We start from the raw sequence: 15,131 nt of genomic DNA on the forward strand, positions 1-15,131 counted from the left end.
TGGTCTCACCTTCCCAGTCCTATCCTATCGACCTACCCCAGGAGTCCTGCGGCCCCAGCCCCGGGAGAGATTTGTTTTCGTCTGTGCGTTTCTGGAGCAGTTGGGTGGTCAGCTACGGCTAGGAGGGTGTCTTCTAGGAGGACGGTATCTCAGCCGAGGTCCGATGGGACTTCGGTGGCAGGTTAATTTCCAGGCCCCTTCCCCCCTTCCCCAGCCTTGGGGGCAGGCAGAGAACTCAGCAGGGCCACCAGGAGAACCCGGGAGAGCGGAGGCCTGTTAGCCTCTCAGCTTTCAACAAACCGTGATTGATACAATTAGCAGAAGTGTTGGTAATTGTAAGGACCCATCTGGAGCTCTAACCGGCACAGTCAGGCAGAAGGAGGAGGTGGAAGAAAGGGTCCCAGGGGCTCAGCACAGACCCGGGAGCAGGTCCAGGATGGAGGGTCAGCGGCGGAGCCCCTCAGGCAGGTCTGTACCGGGGGCGCTGCTGGAGGCTGTGCAGGGTCTGCCTGGCTCATTCCCCCGCGCGTCGGCAGAACAGACACGGAGTGCTGGGAATGTTGCTGCCGCCATCGGCCCGGTGAATTATTTAGCAGCGCCGTTACTGCCTTGTTAAACTGTTCTTCCTCTCATTCCTCTAAACCTTCCACATGATGGAAGCCTCCCTGCCCGAGTTTCCATAACTGTCTGACCGAATGGAAGGAGCCCTTCAGGAAAGCAGACAGGCATTAATTACAGCCTTTGTCTCCCAGATGCTGCACTTACAGCTCATAAAGCTAATTGCCACCGGGCCCACAGAAGCTGCACGAAATAGCAGGGGGCGGGGCTGAGCAGAAACAGAGCCCCTTCTCTCTGGGTGGTTGACACCCTCCCACTGCCGGGGACTTCGGTTGGCTCAGAAGGTTTCCGGTTCAGACGTGCTCTTCTGCCTGGTTTGGAGAAATTCAGGGCAGGCGGACCTTCGCGTTGTCTCAGAAGTTACTTTACAACTTTGCATGTGGCTCCCGGGGTCCGCGGCTTCCACAGAGCTGTGCCTCCTGACCCTAAATACCGGGGGGTGGGGGGGGCTCTGTCCCTCTGCAGGCCACCCCCTCTTAGTGAGTCGGAAGCAGCCTAGCGACTGAAGGAGGGGGTTGGCAGACGTGGGTTTCCTTCCTCCGTCCTGGGCGCTCTGTGACAGGTGCTAACAGCATCTTCCCCTCCCAAGTCCGGCCCGCGGGGCTCATCCCTGCATCTTTGTTCCACCAAGTGGCCCCTTCAGATCATGGGAGAAGAGGGGCATCCTTTCCCCTCGCCCCCCAGTCATTCATGTTTGGAAGACTGGCCATCCCGCCTGGAGAGTCCCGTCGCGCCTCTTTCTACCAGCTGTTTTGTTGCTGCAGCGTTGGCCACGGAGGCGGGCGGGTTTTAAGGCCCCTTCCCACCCCAGGCACCGCCACTTCTTTGTCTCAGGTACACGATACACCTGTCCGGCCTGCATGTTCATAAGGACCTCTAATAGCCACTTCTTTTCTATTCCAGGACAGTATTTTTCTGGCTTTAACTTTACGGCTTAATTTTTAGAAAGTCCTCTGGAAGCAGCCTCTTCTGTGTCTTCCCGGGAGTGCTGCTGAGATGCACACACAGAATGAGAATATTTGAGATATTAACTATCTCCAGAGGCCAGCCTGTGTAGCATCATGATTACTTGTCAGAAGGGAGCTTTCTCTACCACCAGCTACCGGTCGCCTCCCGAAGCCCTTGACCTTAATGAGTGGAAAATTCCTCCTCCCCTCCCGTAGCTTGTGACCTCTGTCCACATCCTGTGATTCCCATGCAGCTGATATGAGTCAGTTTCTCCCTCTCCCTCCTTGAAGTAGCCGCAGAGCAGGGCGCCATGAGGTGGGGGTGGTCCCGTGAGACACACGTGCCCCCAGGGCGTCCCAGCAAGACGCCACAGCTGGAGCCAGCAGGGTCCTGGGCCCCCGTCATGAGGGCCCGTGAGAATTAGCATCAGGATCTGATCTTCCGGGCCCCACCGCCCACCCCTCATGTTCCTTTGAAGTATCAAATGGGACAGTGTTGATGCCCCAGCGCTTTCAGACCCGCAACCTTGCCTCCAGGCTGGGGAACGTCATGGGATCTCTCTGCAGAGCATCTCTGGCTTGAGTAGGAAACAAAGTCAGAATTTAGCATTTCATTTTCCTATGTGCTGAGGAAGAGTCAGGAGCTGCTGGTGAATGGCAGGGTCATATGCAAATGAGTTCCATCCAGGAATCGTACTGTCCTGAGTATCTGGGAGGCAGGACGTGTGTCGCTGTCCCCTTGAGTCAAGGGCACTGCCCGGCGCTCTTGTTCTCCTTCCTCATTCCTGCAGGGCCGTCGGGCCTCGTTTGCGCCCCAGGCCCCGTCAGTACCGTCTCCTGGAGAGTGTCAGAGGGAAGTCCTGGGGGGACAGTGGGACTCCCCGAGTGCTGAAGCCTCCGCACTGCCGGCAGGAGCGGCCTCCACAGCTTACAGGTGGACAGGTGCTGCTGCGGCACCGGCGGCCCAGCAGGCCCTGGCTGGGCAGAGCCGGGCCCGCAGATGGCAGAGCGGAGCTCATCCTGGCTGGAGACCCAGCCGCAAACTGGCAGCGTGGGGCAGGGGGCCCCTCGTGGGCTGCTTTGAGACAGGACAAGGTCACCCTGGCTTGCCGTGCTGCCTTGAACGCAGGAGTTGTGAGGTCCACCTCCGGGGTCTGGGGCTGAGCTGGGAGAGAGGTGCAGCCTGGCAGGTGACCTGCCACCCACTGCCGGACAGAGGGGCCTCTCCCTGCAGACACCCCTTGAAGAAACAGGGTATGTGTTGGGGGCTGCAGGGGGGGTTCTGCCTGCTGAACTCTCTTCCTAAAGGAGCAGGTCAGTCTGATTCGGGCTCAGGTTAGCGGTGAAGGGTCCTGGTCTCTCCTCCTCTGGCAGGAGGCTGTTTCCTGAATCCGTCTTGTCTCAGTCTCACACGGCAATGCTTCCCTGCCACTGGCGACGTTTAAACAGCGCGCGCTTCCCTTTTTATTTTTATTTATTTGGCTGCTCCGGGTCTTAGTTGCGGGATGCGGGCATGTGGGATCTAGTTCCCGGACCAGGGATCGAACCCGGGCCCCCTGCATTGGGAGCACAAAGTCCTAACCACTGGGCCACCAGGGAGGTGCCACACGATCCCCTTTTTAAAACCCAACAGTTTCTTTCTAGAACGGTACCATTCAGGGGGAGAAACATCCCTTGTGCTGGGGGGTGGAGAACGGAGTGACGTACCCGCGCGGAGGCGCCAGGCCGAGCACTGCCAGGTCCTTCCTGCTGTGTGGTTTGCGTCAGTGTAGCGAGTTACCCGTTACCTTCTCGTTTCCAAACAGTAAGGTCTGTGGCCTCATCCCATTTCACAGCAGAGAAAACTGAGACTTGGAGACCGTGACTTCCCCAGGGTCTCTGAGCTGAGGCAGAGATGAGAGCCCAGAAACGAGGGGGCAGGTCACGCCTGCTTATCAGCCCTGGGAGCCTGGCGTTTGCAGAGGTTGGGGCGACGCTGCCCCAGGATGGCATCTGCTCAGTGACCTGTGTCTGCGCATCCTGCCCATCTGCCTGACTGACCTGCTGTCTTCCTGCCGCCCCTCACTCCTGGGTAGCGAGATGGGCTTCTTCCGTTCACTCGAGTAGCGCTGGAACTCAGAGCGTCTGCCCAAGGACGTCTCCCTTCCCTGCCACCGTCTCTCTCTCTGTTCTTTCAATAGCAACCACGGTACCCTGGAACTGTGGCATCTGCTAATAAGTGGGTCACCACTGCCATTGCTTGAATGTTTATTCTTAGCGACGCTGGGGCAGGAGGTGGTCTAGACGCCTTCAGGATCAGTGAGGAGGGAAAGTTAGTGTGAAGCAACAAGGTTCAGCGGCAGCAGTGACTTCACGGGACCTGGGGACTCTCGGGGACACCTCCAGGGGCACCAGCCTGTGCCCCTAGAGCACAGCCCCAATAGGAGACAGTGTGAGTGCCGCCCCTGGATTTGCACAACGTGGGGAACCCGGAAGGAAGCAGAGACCATGGCGAGACAGGCAGGGTGGTCCTGGAGGGCAAGCGCAGTGCTCCCAGGATGGGCCGTCTTCATGCAGGAGTCTGATGGGTTGGCTCCGTCCACAGATGGAGAGCAGGGCCCTAAGTGCAGTAAACGGAAAAAGTGGCAGTTTCCCTTCTTTGGGGGACATCGCCCTCCTGTCTGCCTCCTGTGGGTTGGGACCTAGCCCAGCACCAAAGCGGAACAAGACAAGAGGAGGTTCCCAGCCACCTGGGCAAGAAGTGGGTTGCTTACAGGGTCTGGGACATCAAGGCGCCTCCCTCATAGGATGGGGACTGTTTGGGGACCTACCTGGGCTACCAGGGAAGCCCGTCTTCTTTCCCTTCCTTTCCTCCCTTCCTAGCCCTGATGTCAGCTCCTCGTTTGGTTCTGGAGGCTCCTGGAAGGTCAGTTTTGTTGTGCTTCACCCTTTCCTCGCCGCTCGCTGGTGGGAAGATGCCGGTCATGCTGGGCAACCCCCTGCAGGTGCGGCGAGCAGAGTAGCTCTCCCGACCCGGGCCGGTCCCACCCCGACTTGGTGGGGGGTCGTCGGTCGTCTGCCAGCTCATCTGGCCCCCCGGGAGGCCTTGTGTCTCAGGGTGCTAGCCCCCCAAATGCCGAGCCTCTGCTTTCAGCCCACGGTCCTGGGTCTCAAGGAAGAAAGCATTTCTGCCCAACACCCTAAAACTGCATGTACCCAGTCTGCAGACAGGCAGGCGCTCCTGCTGAGCAAATTCTAACTTCAAACAGTGGCCGGCGCTCAGGTTGAAAGGACTGACTTTAAAGGATCGGCTTGTCTCTTCTTTCTCAAGGATATCAACAATGCAGGGGCAGGCCTGCAGTTTTCCTCCTTCCTCCCTCCCTCCCTCCCTCCCTTCCTTTCCTAGGAAGCTGTCTCTATGGCTCATCCAGGGAATGGCTGCTTGTGTTTCATTGTGCTTTCCATCCCCCGCCCCCAGCCCTTTCTAAATGAAGTTCAGATCACGCTGTCACTCACTCTGACACTATGGCTTGTCTCTCCAGCTCCTGCCAAGGGACCCCAGGGGCACCCCCGTCACCGCCCCCCCACTGCTACTGGTGTCTGGGCACAGCGTCCGGTCCGTCCCCAGTGCCAGCCCAGCTGCTGCCCAGCATTGCTCAGGACCAGCCCTCACCTTTCCAAGGAGACCTGGGTAGCGCCTCGCTGGACCACGGTGACCCCCTCCTCCCTGACCCCCAGTGCCTTGGGGTGTTTGGCCTGAGCTCCCTCCAGCTCAGTGAGAGGACTGTTTTTATTTTTAACGCGGCTCTCGGGGACATGGGTTCTGTCCGCCAGCGTTAAGCTCGCCATCCATCACCCCCCACGTCCTGCCTCTGCGATGGCTGATGCCTGACACACCAGCTTAGAGGACGGCGCTGACTCCCCTGTGCCATCCGCTCCGAGCTCCCGGTAAAGATAGCAGGTGACGGGCGTCAGGATCACAAGACAGTCCACACCACCCCCTCCACGAGCCCTGGAAGCTGCTCACCGGCTGAGCTCGAGTCCTCTGGCCTTTCTTCCGTCCTAGTGGATGAGGGGAACTCGGTTGTAGTTCCTGAGCCAGGTGAACTGCCCAGACCCCCTTCCCACAGTGGCAGCTCGAGTGTCTCTCTGACCCTGTTAGAATGTCCCCGACCTCTACCCCCGTCTCCATCGTCTGGAAAGTAACGAGTACATCCTTACAATAGGACTTGCCCAGGGCACAGGCCACTTTTACCCTGAGCACGTGGGAAACTGTCAGTTTGGCTCGTCTGGTGTCTCGTCCTTTCTCCCCGCCCCCTTCCCCAGTTCACTCAGGGACGGGCACTGCGATGGGGAAAGTTATCTGTGCGCCACAACCGGACCGCCCCTGCCAGCAGACTCGGCTTGTAAGAAGCCCCATGATATGAAAATCCCAACGTATAAAACGAACTCAGCGGGTAATCGTTTGTTACAGAACAATTTGATACTTTGCAGAAGGGCTCGCCGCAGGTTTCTCTCGAGCACTTACTTGCCCTAGTGCGCCTAAAAGGTTATTCTGTGGAAATTAAGTATCTATAAATAGAACTTCTAGAGGCCCATCTCTTGGGTAAAGCGTATCCACATGTTTGTATGTAAAGTGCAGGAGTCCAGAGCCCATTTCACGGAGAAATAGGCCGACATGGGGTTGGCGTGGACATCACAGACAGACGGATACACACACACACACGCCCGTGCACACACACGGGGCCCCAGGCCGGGGAAGCGTCACGGAGCTTGTTAAGAATGTACCCACGACCCACACTCATGCACAGGCCAGTTTGGTTGGGAAACTTCCAGATAAGTCTCCCTGGGGAGTGTTCATCCCTGCTGGGGACCTTCTGCACTGTGCTCTTGCAGGACCGTTTTTACCCACACTTCACGCTGATCCTGGGCACGCCCTAAGCTGGAGGCTTCTTTATTCGTGCGCAGCGTGATCGGTGATGCAGAGCTGCTGTTCTTGCTTCATGCGCTCCCCGGGCTGGTCCTGGCCACTGACCCAGGTGTGTGTGTCCACGTCTGTGTGCTTTTAGTCAGTCCCCTCGGAAGCTGCTCTAGGCAAACTCCCAAGACGCCACAGCTGAGGCCATCTCCAGACTCTGCATCCCCTCTGCTTGCAGACCTCCCATTTCTGGGCAAAGAGCTAAAAAAAATGACTTTGTATTCTTTAAGGAAATGTCCCAGTTGTCAAGTTCAGATCCTTACTCTCCCCTGCTCCTTTTTTTGGCTTCATTTCCCAAAAAGTATAAGAAAGAACTATAGGAAATACAGCAGCCTTCCAGTTGTTTTAAGAGTAATATGGAATGTTCTTAAACATCTTGTGCTAAGGAGGGTCAAAACTGTTTACGCTAAACCACGTTCCTCCTTCAGCTCCATGTCTCTCTGATGCTTTCATTCCATAGCTGAATCCGTGGTCCTCGCGACGGCCCTGCTGACTTCTGTGAGGCTGTGCTACCCCCTGAATGATGCTTGCTCTCTGTTACAGGGCGTCTGTTATAAACAGAATCTGCTGTCTTTCTAAATAGTGTCCCAGGGCCCTGGCAGTAATTGTTTAATTAAATAAAGCGCTCATTCTAAAGTAATAAGCGTGCTCCGCCATGTGGCTGGTGTCCCAACCGGAGGCCCAGCAAACCGTGCGGAGACTAAAAGTATCCATGGGCACGTTCCCCAGCCTGCAGGCTGGCCCCGAGGAGAAAGCGGCAGCTAAGGAACCCCGAAGCGTTCTCAGCCAGCAGAAGGGCGCCTGGCACACGGACGTGATTAGGCAGAGCTGAACAATTAGGGTGCGTATCAATGATGACATCCGATTAAGTAGCACAGACTTGGGATGTCTCGTGAATTAGCCGAGAGTAGGCCAAGGTACGTTTTAATAAGCCTTCACCTGCAAAGGGAGGCACCGCACAGGGCACTGCTGAGCAGATGCTGTGTGAAGCCAGAAGGAAGGGTCACGGAGCACAGCAGGGCACGTTGAGTTGAGCCACAGGAAGAACTTCCTTTAGCCGCAGATTGAGACGTTCTCTGGAAGCCTGGACAGGAGGAGGGAAGAGGCTGCCGGGCCGGGTTAGAGGCTGACCAGGGCTGGAAGGCCCCCCCCCAGTTTGTGACACCCAAGCAGTTCTGGCAGCAGAACTTCTCGCTGCTGTTTCAGGAGGCCGTGCTGCACCCGAGGGTTGGGTCACCAGCCTCCAGGGACACTGCCCAGCCCTCTCCCCACCCCCGGTCAGGAACAATAACCTCAACTGAGTCTCAGAGCTTGGTTCCAGGACCGCTGGTACTTATTAAAAATACAGATCCCTGGGTTGCACCCCAGGCCTAATGTAGCAGCACCTAGGACTGCAAGGCCCAGGAATCTGCATGTTCCACCTGTTCTGAGGGTGATTCTGTGTCCTCTGCCCTTTGAGAAAGTCTGCTGGCCGAGGCCCTCTCGCAGCGATAAGTGGTCTTGCTGACACCCAGCCTCCCGGGGAGAGGCCTGCTCTGGTCTCCCTTGGATCTGCTCCCCAAGCTGCAGCTGAAGAGGCAGTGGTCAGGGCCCCACCGAGCCTCCTCCAGGGAGAGACGGGGCAGGCGTCGCAGGTCTCCAGCCTGGCTGCCGGCGCGTCACTGCAGACAGGGAGCAGCTGCACTCCAGCTCTGACCAGACTGGTTTCAGACTTCGAGTGTCCCCAGGAGAAGAGGGCCTCCAGCAGTACCCCTTTGCCAGCGGCTGCTTTGTTACCTGTGGCCAACAGGTCCCGCCCGGTCCCTTCCTCCTGGAGCCCACAGCGTGCCAGCCCCACAGAGAGGCCTTGGCCTCTGACCATCCACTAGGGAGGGAGCCGGGGGTCCTTAGCGTGATTTCTCACACCCGACTCCACGGAGCTCGTTAATCAGCCCCCTTGCCTTGCCGGCTCCCCTCCCTCCCCACCTCCAAGGTTACTCGGTGCCCCGCAAAGAATCCTGCTGCTTTCCGTTTATTTCGAGGTCGGGGGTCAGCAGGGGAGAGGTGCTCGGAAGCCCGTGCTCTCTGCAGGGCTTCCGCGTTCCGGGCCCTGACTTCCTTCCCTCCCTCGCTCCAGCCCTGGCCCCGCTCTTCCTGCGCAGAGATGAGCGGGAAGAGTTGTGGGGGGCGGGGGTGCCTGCGCATCCGCAGTGATTATCCGGCACCTCTCCTAGAGCATCACGCAGGCATCAGGCAGTTGAGGTGACAGAGGGCAATGGCTCCGCCTCCTCGTGGCCCCGAGGCGGGGCCCGCGGAAGCAGTCAGATTCCAGCAGGTTACTGGAGACGCTAACAGCCCTGCGGGTCCTAAGGGCCCACGGGGCTCACGTCCCGCCCAGCACCCAGGGTATCTGAGCAGCTTCGTTCTTGACAGAATCCGGTGGTTGGGGGTGTGGGTGCTTTTTTCTGAGGGAGCTGAGAGCCCAGAGGCTCCCCACCCCCTGTTACTCATAACACAGTCCATGATATAGCGTGTTACCTGCCCCCCGTTCCCCTCAAGTCCTCCTGTTCTGAGGACCTGTAAGGCCCAGTTGATCTCTAGTCTGGCCGCGGCAGCTGTTCCCCAGCCCCTGGGTCATGGGGCCAGTAGCTCCAGCTTCCTCGTGTCTGTGAGGCAGCGTGTAACTTCAGCCAGCCCTGGGGGAGGGACACCAGGTACCCATCCTCTCCCCTTGTTTGACAGCCAGCAGAAATAGACCGGGCCACAGAGCTGGGTTTGCTTCTCTGCAGACAGATTTCAGTGGCTAAAAAGTGGGAAGGGGTCAACCCAGCCTGCGGTGCCCAGGAAGTTGTCATCTGTGCAGCTGTTCACTGAGCCCGAGGAGAGGTTGCCGCACTCTTCTGGGGCTTTCAAACTCTGCTTCCCGTTAGCAGAGCCCTGCCTCCCCCGTGAGACCTGTTCTCTTCTCGCCGTAGAGGGCTGCTTCAGAGCCTGCCCTGGGCTTGTACACCTCCTTGCTCGGGCTCACCGCCAAGCCCTGGGTCAACGTTTTCATGCATCTGTCACTGCACTCAGCTGGACGGGGAGTCCCAGCCGTGCCCCCCCCCCTCCGGCCCCCAGAACTTACAGTTCTAACGTTCCAAGTCCCTTTCAGATCTCCTCCCGTGAGAACAGAGAGGACTCCCACGCGGGGGATTCCGAGGGGGGCCTTGGAGCCCGGGCGCCCGGGCTACTTGTCCAAGGAGAGGTACCTCCTCCCAGCGTGAGGATTGCCCCAGGGTCCTGAGACGTTTCTGTTTCTGACATTTCATTCTTTCAGCCTGGTTTTAGGTAAATCTGACTGCCATCTCCGTACTTAAAATCCTTTAGAAACTCCCCTCTGCAAGGCAGCTCTAAAGTCCTTCACGGGACGTGGTCTACTCTAATCTCCTTCTGGAACTTTCTCTCTCACCACCGCCCCACCCTCACTGGCCACTGTCCTCCACAGACGCCGGGTACTTTCACGGCTCTGTGCCCTTCACGTGCCTTCCCCTCGCTTCAGAGCCCGACAAGCACTCACTCATTCCAGACTGAGCTCAGGGACCCCCGCCCCTTACCCGCACGTGGCGGTGATCGGACTCTTATCCGTGTTCAGTTCCTTGGCCTCACCGTGAGCTCCTCGAGGTTAGGGCCATGCCTTATCCACCTTTCACTCCAGAGCCAGCACGGGGCTGCCTGCAGGGGGGTTGCTCCACGAGCATCTGAGTGGACAAGACCCTTCAGGCGGGCCGCCGCCACGGGGTCTGCGGCCGGGCAAGGGTGCGAGACCCTCCATCAGCCCTTGGGCCTGCTGACGCCCAGGGCTCACCACAGCTGGCGGCCGCTGCTCCGGCCAGAAAACCTCCCCGTCCAGCCGACCCCTCCTTCCCCAGAGGCATGGCCGTCCTCTGCTCCTTGGTGCTGGGACAGAAGCTGCCCCTCAGCGAGGGCTTAGGGGCCCCCTATCTTTGGCGGCTGAAGGTAGCCATCCAGGTGCCAGGAGGTCGAGGATGGCTCACCACCCATCTCCTTCTCTGCCACCTCTTGGCACCTGGAGTGTGAGAAGTGAAGTATTAGAACAGGTACCATCTCCAAAGTCCAGTCTTTTTCCCCAGGCAGAGCCCCCAGCCTTCCACCTGTTTCACCCCGCTTCCCACAACCTCACACACACCCTGTCCCTCCCCAGCTCCTTGTCATAATGTCCTTAAAGCCCACCTAGTTCAAGGTCAAGCCCCTTGGTCTTTCACCTGGATGTGGCAGGGTGGGGGGAGTGGACCCTCCCCGCCCCGGTCTCTTTCACACCTGTGAGAAGCCAGCCCGTCCTTTTTAAACCCTGATGGCTTAACATCGTTGAGTGAGTGACTGCGTGGGTTTTCCACAATATTTATCTTTTCTCCCCAAATCACAAGGGTTGCAGCTCTGGCATCAAATCCTTGGAACTCTGCCCACCACTGGTTACCATCTGGCTTTTCAGCTGAGAAAGAGACAACACAGGCACCCAGGCTTGTCCTCCAATAAGACCACAAGGACGGCAGCAGCCGTGCCAGGCTGATGCCATCCGACCAGCCCAGCCCTCCTGGCCCGGCCCTGGGAGCCAGCCTGGAAGGGACATGGAGGGGGTGTTGGAGAGACTCTTTCTCTAGGACGTAATCGAGGGAGGCAGTCAAGTGCTCCAGAGGAGGACTGGGCCTTGGATACAGACAGCCTGACCTCTGATCTCAGCTGTCTTGGTTATTATGAGATCTTAGACAAGTTAATTAACCCCCCTCAACGTCAGTTTTTTTAAGATGGAGACAGTAACCGACTTGTAGGGTGTCAGGATTCAAAAGCGATCTTAGATGGAAGATACTGTTGTGTCTGGGCACTCAGGAGGCGCGCGGTAATGTTGGTTCACTTGCCCATTGGTTCTCTGAGCCTCCTTCTTCCCCACCCCCGCACAGAGCCTTCCTTCTCTGAGAGGTGGCTTAGTCCCTGGGGAGTGTCAGGAAGCAGGAGTAGGCTCTGGGCGGAAGAGTGGCCTGGTCGGGGGCAGAGCCCTGCCTCGCTGCCAACAGCATCCCCTCAGAACTGGGGGCTTGGAGGTGATGTGGGCATGACACCTGGACCAGGTGCATGGGACGCCACCTGACTCCAGAGGCCGGGAGGGGATTGTGATGTGATGGTGGAGACCACTGGCTGGGAGCCACAGTGTATGTTCTGGAAAGACCCGGCCTCCCTCCAGCAGTGGTCACAGCACACGCCAGGCCACCCTGCACTGGAGGAGCCTCCCGTAGGCTGTGCCATTCCACCCCCTCCCAGGTCGCTCCTCCCACCATCTCTAAAACTGCGTGAAGCAGCCAGGCTCCTTGGTAGGACATCACGGTGCTTGATCATAGAAGTTTGGGATGAATTTCCCAACCTATCTTTTTCACCATCTATGGGTTAGGGAGGAGATATGCTCTTTTTTTTTTTTTTTTTTTGCCTCCCAGAGCAAAAACCATAAAGCTGGGTACAAACCTCAGGTCCCTAAGTAGGGATTTTCTATCTCATCTGAGTAAGGTGGGGGGTTGTTTAGAGAAGCGGGCTCGGAAAAGGAAGTTATAGTTATTTGGGTTCTTTCCTAGGTCTGTTCTGTTTCCAGCTGCCTTGAAAGAAAGGGAAGCAGGCAGCTTTGAGGGAGGGATCTGGGGATGTTTTCAACTGTCAAACAGTCCGGGCAGCCTTTCAGTCAGTGTGTCTGGGGAGTCACAGAGGGAGCCTGAGACCTGCCCTCTGCGTGCATGGTTGTCTCCGGGCTGACAGGGCTGAGATCGCATCACCCAGGCTCCTTGAGAGCTGGGGAGCGATGCGCCGGGGGCCTGGGCCGTCCTGTGCCCAGCCCTCCCCTCTCAGAGCTGGAGCCCGCATCCTGTGCAGTTGCCGCGTCGGCTCAGTCCGGGGGGCCTCTCTGCCGTTGTCTTCCAGGCCGCCCCCTCCCCAGCCACAAAGCGGCTGAACTCACAGCCTGTAGGAGGCAGCACTCTGGGCTTCGACAGCCAGAGCTGCCCGTGTGCACGGGGTTGGGAGCAGCCACCCCTTCTGTGGTCCCTCCCCGAAATCACTCCCAGGCTCCCCGGTATCAGAGACAAAGAGCGTGTTCACCAGTACCTTGGCAGAGGTTGTTCAGGCACCCCCGCCCTGGCCAGTCTGTGTTGCTGCCGGGAAGATGCCCCAGCATTTCATCCTCTTCTCGGTGAATTGTGCGTGGGGAGAGGTCTTTTCTCCCGGCCAGCCCCCTGATCCCCGGGTCTGACAGACGGGCGAGTTCCTGCCGTGTGGGTTTGGTTTCTTGCCTCTGTTCTGTAGCTCAGTGGCTACTTAAGAACTCCCTGGGGAATCTTAACTTCTGGCCTCGGCCTGGGGCTCGGCGCCTTGCTCTCCTGGGCTTAGTGTCTGCCGGCAGCACGCGCTCACCTTTTGATGAGCGCTACAGATGTTACGAGTCTCGGAGCTCACTCAGTCGGAATGGGGCTGAATTGTTTGACAGGAGTGGACTTTGTTTTCTGCTGAAGGGCATCATGAGATAACAGCTGGGTTTATAGAGTTGACGTCTATGCTCCAGAATCACACGCTGCTTTAGAATATCTGGGCGTCAACCCTCCACTTTCTTTTAAATTTATTTTAAATTTATTTATTTTTGGCTGCGTTGAATCTTCGTTGCTGTGCGCGGGCTTTCTCTAGTTGCAACGAGCGGGGGCTGCTCTTCATTGCCGTGCACGGGCTTCTTATTGCCATGGCTTCTCTTTTTATGGAGCACAGGGTCTAGGCGCGCGGGCTCAGTAGTTGTGGCTTCTGGGCTCTAGAGCGCAGGCTCAGTAGTTGTGGCTCACGGACCTAGCTGCTCTGCGGCATGTGGAATATTCCCGGACCAGGGATCGAACCCGTGTCCCCCGCACCAGCAGGCAGATTCCCAACCACTGCACCACCAGGGAAGTCCTAGCCCTCCTCCACTTTCACCTTCAGGCATCACCTGAATCTTTCAGTCTTTCAACCCATTCAGCAAGCAACTCCGAAGTACCTTCTAGGTGAGGGTTGGGGAAGCTGGGGAGGGACCCAGGGACACTAAGACAGGGTGACTCGCCCTAAGCAGCGCATCTGGGGAGGGTGCCTGTCAGACAGGCCACGCCTGCAAGGCTGGAGAGGCGTCCAGCCTCCATCCGTCTCCATCACTCCTTCTCCACCCCGTAAGCATATTGGAGGGATCGGTGAGTAAGAGGTTGGCAGCGCCCCCATCGTTGCTGGCTTGATCCTCTGAAGCCCAGCAGTCTATCCCGGCAGGAGCCCCCTCCCACAGCAGGGCTCTTCACGCTCTCGGGGTCAGCCCCTCCCTGCCCTGTCGGGGAAGGTTGTCATTTCTGAAACCTCATTCTCAGAGCTTCCTGTGAGTTTGCCGGTCCTCCTGCAGGATCAGGTGACCTCCTCTAGGTGGCGCGATGCCTCTCGTCTCAGGGTTTGGGCAGAGAGGCTGTGCTGGTGGACGGTTCGCTGGGTCCAGTGCACGAGCTGCTGACGCCGCTCCAGCCCTACCCCCTGTTCTCATTCCCTCACATCATGCATTGCATCTGCATCATGACTGATCCTCCATGCTTGGTACTTGAGAACTTGAACTCCCCCTGAAGAGCGCTTGGGGTGGAGGTGCTGGAAGTCCAATGGGAATAGTATCGACCTAACATTCTGTGGCCGGAGGTCGTCACTCGGCTTCACTTGTTCCAATTCCCCCTCCCGGGATGTTGGGAGGACAGGTGGGCTGTGATACCGCGAGGGTGTGCTGATCCTTGCTGGGGTCACACGGCCAGGGCTGCTGTGTACTGAGTACCTTCTCTGCACACGTAACGTGCTCTGGGAAGTTCACAAGTGCTCTAGGGTCTCGCTGTTAGCTGGGACAGCATTAGATTCAGACCCCCGCCCTCAGCATGTGACCCCGAAGCCTCTGGTCCCTCCGCTGTCCTTCACTGCCTCAGAACGCACCTCCTTCTCATGGCTGGATCACCAGACATTGTCATTCAAGTTGGGAAAATACAAACTCCCAAACCAAAACGTTCACAGCCACTTGAGGGATAAAAATAGAATCTTGAGCATTTCTTCGCTGCACCTCAAGGACGCGTTGAAAGTTCAGCTCCCGTCTAGGGACAGGTTCGTGCTGAGTTTCCATTAACCCCAATTAACCCTTAACCCTTAGCGCCCAACAAGGACAGCCCTGTCAGCAGCAGGGCGTCCGTTTCCTTTGTCATTTGAAGGAACCTCCAGGACCAGTCCACAGAGCTCAGCCGTGCCCTCAGTGTGTGGCCACCTCTGAGTGAACTGGCTCCCTGGGGCCCCGTGTACTGGGTCGTCAGCCCCACGGGTCCCTGTGTGTTTAGGTAGATCAGGCAGCATAGCGCCATTCCCCCTTCCAAGACTTTTTGCTTCGTCACTAACAAGAGAAGCCAGAGTCCCCCCAGCGCCCTAGTACAAGGAGGCTCCAAGTGGATCTGCCGCTCTTTTATGTTGAAAGTCAGGAACTGACAGCTGAAGTGAGAGAAAGGTGCTGATGCCTGAGTTCTTGTCTCTGGGAAGCTCCATCTCACTACACCATGGGAGCCACAGACAAACCA

The 15,131-nt window shown here is 57.8% G+C and overlaps 1 protein-coding gene across 2 annotated transcripts in view; it reads left to right on the plus strand.

Moving 5' to 3' along the window:
- TMEM104 (transmembrane protein 104) overlaps positions 1 to 15,131 on the plus strand; it is a 57,594-nt gene that overhangs the window by 18,197 nt on the left and 24,266 nt on the right. The gene's annotated exons all lie outside the window — the stretch shown is intronic.

Source organism: Globicephala melas, chromosome 20 (genome assembly GCF_963455315.2).
Source record: "Globicephala melas chromosome 20, mGloMel1.2, whole genome shotgun sequence".
NCBI lineage: Eukaryota > Metazoa > Chordata > Mammalia > Artiodactyla > Delphinidae > Globicephala > Globicephala melas.